Source organism: Aulonocara sp. 'chitande type north' Nkhata Bay, linkage group LG9 (assembly GCF_057382095.1).
Source record: "Aulonocara sp. 'chitande type north' Nkhata Bay isolate Kocher_YH1m ecotype deep benthic linkage group LG9, A_spYH_male_GT1.1, whole genome shotgun sequence".
Taxonomy (NCBI): domain Eukaryota; kingdom Metazoa; phylum Chordata; class Actinopteri; order Cichliformes; family Cichlidae; genus Aulonocara; species Aulonocara sp. 'chitande type north' Nkhata Bay.
The window spans coordinates 34,514,257-34,527,584 of NC_141352.1; the positions used below are offsets into that span (position 1 = coordinate 34,514,257).

Genomic DNA, 13,328 nt, shown 5'->3' on the forward strand with positions numbered 1-13,328 from the left:
AAAGTAAAGCTAAATTTATAGTATTATAAAACACGGTTCTTTTTAAAGAAACTACTAGGAAGAAATATTTGTTTCTGTCAACTAAGCCATTAATTAATTTTAAACTTAAGTGGAAATAAGCTGAGAACATGTTTAATTAATTACCTCAGATTTACTCATATCAATCTCAAGAGCTGGCCTAATAAGGTTTATAAAAACATGTAATAACTATAATTCACTCAAAGGGCACTCACAATGGTTTTGAGATTAAACTTCCTCTCTTAGACAATTTTTTAAAAGATGGGGGAAGTAGAGGAAGCTTAGATATCTTGATATTTTTTTTGGTAGACGAATTATCCAAAATACATTTCCCATAATGCATCTTAGATCACCCTCCATGCCTGGAGAACATCCAGTTTTTCTAAATGTTAATTTAATTCAATTCAGTTTTATAATTGCTATATATCCAAAATACAGGAAACTTAAGACTGACTACTGCAAAGGAAAAAAAAAACCCATTCATGACATGTAAGTCAAGGTTAAATCAGGGCACAAAAAATATCTGCTTACGTAAAAAAATCACACCAAACATATAATGGAATGTTCCAGTATTTCTGTGTTTACTTATGAGACGTATTTTGCCAAACACTTGGCATTAGTTTGATGTCATATCTATGGATTAAAGAGTTAGATTTAAATTGTGATTACAGCAAACACGTGGCAACGGCTCCTCTTTTTTCCATCATCAAATCAGGCACCTGCAATCTAAGATAAGGAGGCCAATCAGTACATTGCTCAGACACATTCATTTTCTGCACTTTTGATTTGTGTGTGTATATATATGTATATGAATATTTGCTGGAATATGACTGTCTTACAATTAAGAGACAGTTGAGTTCTTCTCATCCACCACCTGTGATTGCCTTCTCTCTCTTTTTTTGTAGCTGTATTCATTATTAGAATAATTAATATAGCACACTCGCTCGGTGTTCAGGTAAGGTTGTCTCCATGGTAATACATGTGTTGTGCTCTAATCAAAATGCTGTAATTACCAGTTGTTTTTCTTAACTCTCAGTTGAGAAACAGTTTGTGTCAACATTGAGGAGTGTTTTAGCCTTGAGACATCTCTGCAGGAGAAATGAAAGCTGCTACGGCTCTCAGGAAGTCTTCAGCCCACGGTACAACAGCCCTGTCTGAAAAATATGTGCCGTTTTTTTCAGTGCATGCTTTTATGTGTTACCAGTTTTTCGAGCATTGTTTGGAGCGTTCACTTTGCATTGTTGCCTTCAAGTTGTGACATTTTTCGTCTCAATCTCACACCCTTCGATGGCTTTTCAAAAAGAGGAAACAAACAGGACCCAGAATATTGTGGTTTTAAATGTGTCGCATTAAACAATGATGCTGCTTGATGGAAATAGCAGGAATTTAGTGAGACCAAGTTAACCAGCTTATCAACCCTCCCAGTTGACATAGTGGAACTGGAAGCCTAGGGAGGCCTATCATCAGTCTCAGGGTGAGTATTGACTTTAAGCTTTACTGATGTTTTTTACAGGCATGGGATGGTAGTAGTGAAGGTGGGGAGGATTAGGTGGCTGTGGCCTTATCAGGTGCTCAGGCTCCTCACAAGGCGAGCGACTGGGAGACTCACACACACCTTCATCTCCCTTCCACAGCCGGTTTGCTCCTCAGACTCTAATCCAGCAGCACTTATAAGTCAGGCTGCACTCGCGTATTGTGTGTCGCATCCGCACTGTGCAAATAATGAGCATGTGAGAGCGTGTAAACAGGCTGTAATGTGTAAGATATGCATTTCTGCTTTTATGTTGCAAATGCAAAGTAGGCTTGCTGTGATAGAGAATCGCAGTACCTCTTATCTTTTCTAACTTTTAGATCTACAGATAAATTTGGCAATTTAGGGACAAACTTTATGACATCTGTATTTTACAGCATTAAGAAAATACAACTGCTTAGCTTCCATATTTATCCTGCAATGTGTTCTGTTGCAGGGAGCTTTACACACTCTTTAGTTTCATTACCCTGCATGTAGTTTTGCAGGCCTGTGGCACTTATTCACTTTGCTCATCTATGAAAACAGACATGTATGTAAATTTACCTTGTTATTCTTTTCATCTTCATTATATCACTTTATATAGTCAGCTGCCAGAAATAGCTGTTCATATACACATATGTATGTGTATATATATTACACATATATTTTTTTCTACATCTTTGCAAGCTACATATTTATTGGATAAGACAAAGGTAGCATTACGGTCACTATTAGCGTCACTGTTTGTTGAACAGTTATTAGAGATGCATGACACATATTCTAGTCACCCCCAACAGTAAGGGTACTGAATTTTTTAATAAGAGATGCTATGCAAACCATGAAACATAAACATTTTATTGCTTTTGCCATTTTGATTACAACAAGAAAAAGAAAAACAAATCAAATCCTGTATCCAGAATCATACCTTGTGAGACAGCTCCACCCGCAAACTGCAAAAGCTGCCTGAACTGCCATGTGATCACTGTGTACAGTGCAATTGCTGTGCCAAGCCTGTGTGTGCAATTGTTGTCTGTTATTTTCCTTGGAAACATGCATGGTGATTAAGCAGCGTTATCAGTGAAATCAATAACAAATACAAGTTCACACATTCTTGACAAATTATAAATCTTTGGTCATTGTAAAACATAACATGAGCTAAAAGCACGTACGTTAAACGGACGTCAAATGCGAAGATAACTGACAGATTCACAGGAATGCACGGGTGAATTTCAGGTACTACACATAATATAATTTGTAAGGATCTGAATGCTGGAAAAATAATTCTCAAATCTCATAGATGTTGACAATCATGGCGGCAGTTTTAGGTTTTTTTGTGTCTAGTAGGGAATAGACACACATACATATGCTACGACCATTACAGTAAGATTATTAAAGCCTTGAAACATGTTTTAAAATTCAAAGTTTCTTAAAAGATGCTCACAAATATGTGAGATCAGCCCTCCAAAACCGGAAGGTGATACCAACTCCAACAAGGTGATTCAGCACATTTAACCATGTGTTAAGTTACCCGAATTGTCCTTTCATCTACATAATAGCATTAACATCCAAGAATTGCCACAAAGAAGATATTAAAAAGCGCATATAACGGTGGGAAGGACATTTCAGGAGTAACAATGCCAATGATATTAAATTTCTAAGCTTCCAAAAAGACCAAAAACACAAGAGTGCAAACACAAGAAAAGGATAGCAACCAATTAAATGTCAAATCAACAGGGCACTCCAAGAAATCTGAATAAAAATTTGTATGAGAATGCTTAAATCTGAAAGATGGAGTAGTAGTACTGCCCCCATAGAGCCAATCAGCATTAAAAAAGGGGAAATATATTAGCCCATCTTGTTGTTGTGTTGACACATGTGCACAGTAAGTGGTTCCTAACTGTTTCAGCAGTTCACAAGTTGTTAAAGTGCGTGCCTGCATCATCTGAATCTAACAAGTAAAATCCGTTTTTGAAACATATTCTGTGGCAAAGCAACAATTCTTAAAATTCTTTGAACTGTGTTTTTAGGTTCCAGTGAACACTGACCAAAAATCCAGTGATCAAATGTTGCATCAAAATTCTGGGCAGTTAGCTTGCAGTACTGTGATCACAGTTAGGTTACATCAAGTGTAGCAAAGATTAAGTTCAGCCTTTATACCGACTTTATTGTGTCTAGTATAAAGACAGTATAATACACTGTCAGTGTAGGGGATGGAAATCAGCCAAGGTAGCGTGTGAAACATCTGCTTACATGTTGTTGAATTCAGCTGTGTAAATCCAGAAAGACGGAGCTCACATTAGAAAATATTGTTGTGATACTTTCTCTATGCTGAGCTATTGCAACTGGGTCTCACTTTAACCCTTGACTATTTTCATTATTCTGTTTAGGTGTGGAGACAAAGTCACCCACTACAATGTTATTATTTTTACTGCATGTGTCCTAAATAACAGATTCAAGGTAAGAATTACAATTTAGATTGGAATGACAATTGTACTAACTTATATACAGGGTGGGCCATTTCTATGGATACACCGTAATAACATGGGAACGGTTGGTGATATTAAAGTCCTGTTTGTGGCACATTAGTATATGTGAGGGGCAAACTCCTCAAGATGGGTGGTGACCATGATGGCCATTTAAAAGTCGGCCATCTTGGATACAACTTTTGTTTTTTCAATAGGAAGAGGGCCATGTGACACATCAAACTTATTGGTAATGTCACAAGAAAAACAATGGTGTGCTTGGTTTCAACGTAGCTTTGTTCTTTCGTGAGTTATTTACAAGTTTCTCTTTGTTCACAGCCATTGACATGTCGAAGAGGTTAACACGTGAGGAGCGGATCGAAATCATGTTGATATCTGGTGAACGCAGTAACCGGGTCATTGGAGCAGATTTCAATGCAAGACCCCCTACGAGACCACCCATCTCCCATGCTACAGTCAGCAACCTGCTTGCTAAGTTTCATGAAACTGGTTCAGTGTTGGATTTGCCAAAATGTGGATGCAAGAAAACTGTCACTAATGAAGAAACATCAGTGGCTGTCCTAGCTTCATTCAGCAAGACCCTTACAAACTCCAGCTACTGCAGCATCTCAACGAGGATGACCCAGATCGGCGCACAGAATTTGCAGAATGGGCAAAACAAAAATTGGAAGATTTTGTTCAGTGATGAGGCAAACTTTTATGTGAATGGTGAAGTTAACAAACAAAACCACCGCTATTGGTCTGACACTAACCCACATTGGATGGATTACATTATATCAGGTATCAATAGTGTTCCCTTTTTCATTTGAATGCGACAGAACACTCATCTGAAACTAAATACGAAACAATTCTTTGGCATAGGAAAGCTTGCCTATGCTGAAAAATGGCTCTGACTGATATTAACATGCACTAAGTAACACCCCGATTCATATTGAAGAATCTGCATCGAAGACCAGTCGCATCTGATGTTTTTATCTCCACAAAAGATCTGCCTAAGCACACATAAGCTTCTGCATGCAGATCCCACCAAGAAACAGATGCATGAAACAGGTGGGCATTTTGATAAGCTACATACTTCAGAAAACAAGTTTCAAGTGATGACAACAGGAGGAGAGGAACTGACATTTGTCACAAGCTGCTTTTTTTAAACAACTGACTAAGAAATCCAGCTCCAGCTGTGAATATGATCTGACTTTATGTAGAAACGAGATAAACAAATGCTTAACAGCATGTGTCAAGCAGGCCTTTGGATGTCCCACTTTACACTTTCAGTTTCCAGAGACGTTAATGGAAAAGTCAGCAGAATGAACGAGGAGCACGAGGACAGGTAGCAGTCACAGGAAACTGACTCCACAGCTTTTACAAGTCTTCCCACCGGCTTCAAGCACACCAGCAAATGCAGGTAACACATTGCACAAGAATGCATGCGACCAGGTAAATACTGTCAAACATGCCTATCGCTCGTGGCAAACTGTTAGGCCACACCTCGTTTCAAGGTTATTTTAAACAACTATATTAAACATCTGAAAGTGACATTGAACATTTCGTTTAACAGCACACGGCTACAGCCAGGGGGGCTAAATTCTCGCTGATGAACTGCCGGCACTGCACCTTTTCTTCAGCAACAATCTCTTTTGAATTACTTTCTTCCCCCCCAAACCTCACCCCACCCTTCTTAAGTGACACCCATTAATCACATTAGGTCTTTGGAAGAATTGTCTGCAGAGCGTCAAGTCTTGGCTGACCCCAGCATTTGGAGAGTGAAGATAAAGACATTGCACTGACAGCTCTGAAATGGCCCCTTTTTCGCGGGTCAGCGTTCGGGGGAATATGAATATTATTATACATAAAAAGAGGGAGAAAACAATTGAGTTTTTACTTCAGAGGAAGTAAATGACATTGGGAATTCTCAGACTTTCTGCTGCTATAGATAGATTGCCGGGGTAGGATTCAAATTAGCAAAGTTTTCAGAAAGCTCCGCGTATTGATTTAATATGTGCTCCCCAAATATATGAGCGCAAAGAGCTCATCATTAAAGGAGTCTTCTCTAATGTTACGGCTGTATTACTTAGTCTCTATTTTTGCTATCTGGAAACCAAACATATCCTGACATATAGGCTAATAAAATACTCTGGGAGTCAGTGGCGATTGTCTTTAATATTGGATTCCTTAATTTCTGAAAGCATTGAATATTATGGCGCTCTTTGTGAGTCTACATTCCAATCAAAACGTCTCTCTGAATAAGAACTAAAATCATTGCCCTTAATGTCACGAAACATTATCAGCTCTGTGGTTTGGTACAATGGAGCCATTGTGTTCAGCGGTGAGGGGAGCTTATCAGTGAAAGACAGCAAAGGAGAAAGGGACGGAGGAAATGAACGGAATAAAAGTAAATTTGATCTCTGATTTGCAATGGAGAGTTACTTACAGTGCGGGATTAGGACACCTTGTTCAACCAAAATTAAAATAATTTTCTTGCAAAGATATCTGTACATGTGTCGCTGGTTGCTCTGACTTTTCTAAGCGTGGTGTCGTGCATTTTTTATTGTCATGCAAAGTTTAAATTCATCACATCGATTTACTTAGATTAGATCCACAAAGGACTCAGTTTATTTGTTCGCCACTGTGAAACATCCATTATTAATCTAGATGTGAGAGACTGAGCCTGCACAAATTATTCACACTTTAATTATTCATTGTTTGATGTTGCTTTTAATAAGAATATTGAATAAAATAATTAAAAAAATATATCTTCTCAGGGTAGCTACCTATCATTATTGGCTGTAAGGTAAGAAAGTTCATTTTCTACCTCTGCTTAGTGTTTCAACTGACAGTTTAACTTTGTACTCATAAGAAGCTGCTTTTCTCATCTCTTGGTTTGTAGGACTTTAGTGCTGCTGCACTGCATTTACAATATGGATGTGGTTTCTGGGTCTTAAAAGTGAAGGCAAATGAGGAAGTCCCTCATGGGAATGAATGTGCATTCTTTCTAACAGCCAGCAAACAGTCAAAAAGCTCCAAGCACATAGAAATAATCAAGAAAATGACCATCCTCTACACTTGATATATAACCACAGCAAAGGCTTTCCTTATGAGTTCAGTTTAGTCTTCTTCAATACAGTGTGATGTTATTTTTTTAATCATGCTTTTATAAATTTGCAGTGTCCACACTTTTTTAGTCAGAGCCAACCGGCACCAATAATCTTTGGTTAAAATAAATAAATAGAAAAAACAATACTGAGAGTGAAACGCTAAACCTGAGGCTTAAAAACTGGAGTTTGGAAACCACTCGTTAGATTTTAATAATAACATCATAATTAATACAAGTAATAAAATAAAACCCTGATTTTGCCTGCTTCTTTATTCACAAGGGAGGGGTCACCACAACAGATTGCATGAAGACTTTCTCCTGGTCGTGATTCAGGAATTTTGTTCTGTATGAGGCAAATGTGTTAACCACTATACTATGGAACAACAGCAATAATAATAATAGCACAGTACACGCCCACGAAGTGACAAATCCCCCAAATTTGCTACTTATAATAATAATAATAATAATAATAATAATAATAACTCACTATGTGTTAATAGACCTCTCTGCACTGAATCATACTTGTTATTCATCTCTGTCTCTCTTCCACAGCATGTCTTTCATCCTCTCTTCCTTCTCTCACCCCAACCGGTTGCAGCAGATGGCCCCGCCCCTCCCTGAGCCTGGTTCTGCTGGAGGTTTCTTCCTGTTTAAAGGGAGTTTTTCCTTCCCACTGTCGCCAGAGCGCTTGCTCATAGGAGGTCGTATGATTGTTGGGTTTTTCTCTGTATGCATTATTGTAGGGTCTACCTTACAAAATAAAGCGCCTTGAGGCGACTGTTGTTGTGATTTGTCACTATATAAATAAAAATAAATTGAATAAATGGAATGAACCATTCATATGTTTCTCAATTTTCTTACTTTTTCCGTTAGTCATTCATCCAGTTTGACTAGTTTCCTTTTTCCTGCCTCTAACTCTTTAATTTCAGACAACATCACTTAAACCTGACTACATTTCTTGTAAGCAGTATCTCTGAGTAGTGTCTCCATAAACCTGTTCCCACTTAGCTAAAGTGTATTTCCAGTGTTTAGTTGACTGTAGGCCTTTTATTAATTTTGCCTGTATTTTCCAATTTTTGCCTCAGTTAATTGCAAATGAGCTATATTTGCAATTAACACTTTGCAAATGTGTTAGCCCTTGGAAGTGTTTCCATAGATATGCTGCAGGATTTTATTGTCTGATTTCAGTCTCATTAAAATGAGTACATTGTATAGTGTTGTTTTGTTTAAAAACAATATTATTGTTCTTATTGAGACAAGAAAAACAAGTTTAAGCTCAAGCTACATATTTTCATGTTTGTTCCTGTTGTCACTGGTGTTTTCAGGCAGATGGAGAGTGATATCTGCACAGACAGATGGAGAAAGCTGCTGTAGAGTTCCTGAAGGTAAAGATGCTTGTTGTGCCAGGTCTGATCAGGCTGAATTCTGCAGCCAGAAGGGAAATGATGTACAGCTACATTTGTTTTTGTTGTTTCTTTTTCTTTCTTTTTTTTTTGCTCATTGGCGTCAGGCAGGTAAATTTCTGGAAACTCCCCTGACCTCCCTGACGGCAGATTTCAAGTACAGACCACAATCTGTGAAATAAAAAAACAGCCCTCTAAAGCTCTGTTGTGGACATGCGTAGCACAGTTTTCCTGGCACTGTGTTTGTTTAACACCTCATGCAGACATTATGAGGTGTTCTGGCTTTGACCTGACAACCAAGAGGGGGACAGGGATGTATGTTTGGGGAAAAAAAAAATCAAATGTCAGCAGAGCTTAGTTCTGATCAAACATCCTGTTCAAACTGATAGCAGCCTGGATGCTGCAGCCGCTCGGGAACTGGCTGTAACTGAAAATGAGCAAAAGAAAATCAAACAAACACCGATGCTCTCATGCATGTCTGATTTTAAAAATGATTCACTAAAGCTGCTTTTAACTAACTCACAATTGCACACTTGCACATGCACAGTTGGAAATCTGCCGCAGAGTTGCACAAACCATTGACATCACCGCAAGGGAAAATTAGTAAACAGAGGCTTATCGTTTTCCAAGAGATCCTAAAGGCCTTGAAGCTCAGCTGTATTCCATTTTGAAGACAGAGATTAATTGCCTCTTTTCCACCCCGACAGTAATCCTTGAAACTGCCTCTGCTTGGTGCAACAGCGTCTCGGCCTAACTTGGTGCTTCTCACACAGACCAAGGATGCCACCAGAAAAAGTCAAACAAACCCTCCCTTAAAATTGCAAACAGATTTGCACTACATCACTAATATCCGCCTCATTAGCACTTTAAAGCTAGCATTCAGAATTACTTAAAGTCTTGCATGCGTTTGTAGTATCGCAGAGTCGCAGTTGTGAGAGTGGTAGGAGGTTTGGTAAGTGACGATCACGCTTTGCTCACATTATTCGGCAAGGAATTGAGTTTGTTAATCTCACAATGCAAGCAGAATTAGAAGCTCGGGTACAGCAAGTCTAAGCACTTGAGGATGGCCAACTCTAATACCTCCTGGAATAAAAACCGAGATCAGGCAGGGCACATTTGTTTTTTTCCTGTGATATTTGCAGGTCTTAAAAAAATCCCACCAGCAAAGCGCAGTTTTAATTAATTCCCCCCTCCCGTTTTTGTTCGCGAGACCGTGCTTGTGCACAATGGCAGCATATGGTGCGCTCTGTTTCGCAAATCCTTGAAAATCCAGATCATTGTGGGATTTATGAATGTAACAGATGAGGTTTTGATGATTATGAGGTTGCTGATGGTCATCAGCAGCGGAGAGGTTGTGACTTCGACTCGACAGCGCAGCATATGCTGGGTGTGGTTGGTGAGAGGTCATCCAGATCTTCTGCCAGCGCCGGCCATTTCATTACTCCAACAGATGGCTGCAGGGATTTTACCATTAAAATATCCTCCTGCTGAATCTTTTTCATATTGTCAAAGTTATCAGGCTCGCAGCGCTTCGTCACCGCTGACATTAAACACATTGTCACTTTCGAGTCTCTGCTTTCATGAAAATAAGACTTTAAGTAGTCAAATGAAATCAGTGAGTTTTTGACTAAATGAGCATCGATCTTGTGGCGTGCACATGAAATATTATGTGTTTTAAGATTAATGAGGATTAGGGTTATGGGACGCTTTTCACTGCATTTGCAAGAGATGAATCAAAGGCTGATTGGAAGTCACAAAAAGCTCTCAGAAACCAAATCCTCCCTCGGCAATTAACTTTGTATGCGCTGAGGACGTGGCAGATTTTGATCTTGACTTTGCGGGAAACAGCTGAGTGATTTTTTTTTTCCATTTTCAACCACAACGGCATCATGTTATCGCTGCATTGGCACTGATTACAAGGCCCCATTGACCAGGGGTGCATGCGTTTCTGTCCTCCAACGATGCCGGTGCATGAATAGGATGTAATCAATCTTTGATCCAATCAGAGGTCGGTGTCTGGGTGACTGACAGAGAGGTCTCTGTGGGACTCTGATGAGGCCAGAGTTAAAGGGCTCTCAGGGGACGGGAGGCCATGACAAAGAGATCCTCTGAGCAGCAGTGACTCACTGAAATGAATATAGTGAGTGCTGCTGAGCATCTATCTGCTCTGTCTGTCTTTTTAAATTAATTAATTCAATTTTGCAACACATTTGTTTCAAATAAAAAAATAACTTTTAGTGAATGCAAATGCACAGTAACACATAAAAAAGTCTTTCTAGTAAGAAAATACTACTAACCTCACAATTCCTGCTACAAAGATCATTTCAAGTGCTGCATTTGCTATCTTTTGTGCAAGCTTGCAGCTTTCTGCATTCTATATACAGTAAGAGAACATGGTGATTAAAAACAGCAAGCAGCCAATGAAGCCTCAACAGCACAGTTTCTGCATCTGCTGGATGCTACAAATAGCACCTTTAAATAACACACCCTCCATGCAGGATCCAAAGTGTGTCTGCCTAAACTTTTAAGAACAGCACTTTATAAGGCACTGTTGTAATGGACTAACTATTTACTTTGTCTTTAAATGATGAGAACTTTCTGAGCGGATGCTCCTGGAAACATAGCACTCCCTCACAAGAAAATAGCATCCACTCCCTGCAGACAGCTCTGTAACCGGTCCTGCTCTATCACGGCACAAAGTCACTGCAAAGCACCAAGCTGGAGTCGACTGAAAGAAAACAATTTAAATGCAGGATTCTGGTTAATGGTGCAAACATTCAAACCATACAGGGCTTGTCCTTTGAAACAATTTTGACTATAAATATTGAGTTAAAAGTAGAAAATGCTGAGGACGCCATTTTAACTGTGTACTGTTGTGTTACTTTGTGTGTTTACAGTGAATTCATTTTGGATCTAATGTTTTTTTTCCGCTCTGAACATAATGTTGTGCCCTCAATCAAAGTTCATATTCCTGGTTGAGCCACATGGATGCGGTGGTTGAAAGTCAGCTCCTCCATGTGAACAGTAGATGGTGGTAGTAAACACTTTTATATGTAGCTCAGATGGGGACAGCAGACACCTCTTTCACATTGTACAGCAGAATCGACTTTTTATTTAGTTCGTGTTTTATTCATTTATTTATTTACTGAAAGCATTCTTTGGTAATCTAATGAGGTTTAAATAAATGTTTCCACTTCTAACTCACCTTTATTCACATCTGCATTAACGTTTTCCACTGATCAAAGACAAGTGTCATTACTTTCCCTCAACAATCAGCCGTGAAGTCTACACCGTGTTCGACAAAACGCAGGAAGTGAGAGACAGAGCTGCTAAATCCCCCAAGTTAAGCTCCTCACCTCCTCCTTCTCTGAAGCGCTACTCTTTCATCAGCCTGGTTTTATCGCTGCGTCAGAGACGGGCAGTGTTTGAAGTTTCAAGCTTTTCGTCTTCGCTAAAACCGCACATCGAGGTGAGCGCCAGCAAAGACTAGATCCCTGTCAAAACGGACCAACGGGCTCAGGAAAAGCAGGGTGGGAATTCAGCTGGGCTGTCGTTTGACATGCCAGACATGCGTGAACATTGCTGGGGTTTGTTTTTTGTCTGTGAAGGTGGGGAAAGAGAGGAAAACTAAATGCATGTGATGAAGCACAGTGATGAAGAGAGTCCGTGTAGTTTGACAATGGAAGGGGAGGAAAGCACCGCCGATGGAAAGTGAAGCTGGCAGATCAATAACTGTGGGAACCAAAGCCCTGTCAGAGACAACAGAGTACAAGTAGCAGACTAACAGTGTGATGTGGACTTCAAACAAAAATGCCATTTTTTAATGCAGCTGTCCAATTAATGCTGTCCTGCCAATTGTTTTGGCAGTTGTTTGAATTCAGGACCACCAATATTAATTAATCATTTAATGAGAAAATCTAATCTTAAAGCTGCTGAAATCTGTATTCTGCAAATAAAAATGACTTTAATTGTAACTTTTATCCAGTCTTCCTCCAGTCACCCCCAACTGGTTGCAGCAGATGGCCGCTATTGTGATTTGGTGCTATATAAACAAAACTGAATTGAATTAAACTGAGATTAAGTTGAAACTGAATGTAAAACATGAGACTCAGAAAATAATCAGCTGACTCATAACGATTCATTATTATCGTCTTTTAGCTCTTTCATGAGAACTGCTTTATTATTGTGGTTTACGTTTATTATTGTTACTTTTACTCCCAAAATCAGACGTCTTTATTTGCGCTTCACAATAAAATACAGATGCATCCGGAGACCTAGCCAACTAGGGCTACGTCTACACTAATCCGGATAAATTTGAAAACAGCGTTTTCATCTAAAAACGCTCGGCGTCCACACTATTGTTTTCAATCGTTTCCGAGCAGTTGTTCATCCACAGTGAAACGACTGAAACCGCTTACGTTCCTGTACTGTGCATGCGTGAAACGTAGGACGATTCGACCTGCGTCATTTGTGTCTGCCGTTTATTTGCTTTCCGGCTTCCATGGCCTAGCCTACTTCAGCTAAATGGCCTGTATTTGTATAGCGCTTTTCTACATCTAGAAAGGTCTGGCTTGCAACCACAAGTCAGCAGAATCTTTTGCGTTCGGTGTCCCGCCCATTGTACCACCCCCTTCAACTGTCCTGCCCCTGGTCTTCCCCACCTCAGCACTATAAATAAGTTTAAACCTTGCTCTCTAATCTACTATATCTACAATGAAAATATATAAAATCATGGGTACACAATCAGCATGTCACACAAGCACCCCTTCCAACGTTTAAATTGAATAAGGGCTTGCTGCAATGATGTTTTTCTGTGCTTTTCA

General features: G+C 39.4%; 1 long non-coding RNA gene across 1 annotated transcript; it reads left to right on the top strand.

Annotated features, from left to right (window-relative positions):
- Positions 1-829: 829 nt before the first annotated feature.
- Positions 830-7,936, top strand: LOC147322713 (uncharacterized). The gene is made up of 2 exons (XR_015130921.1): positions 830-5,413; positions 7,655-7,936. It is a non-coding gene; the product is annotated as an uncharacterized LOC147322713 (long non-coding RNA).
- The last annotated feature ends 5,392 nt before the right edge of the window (positions 7,937-13,328 follow it).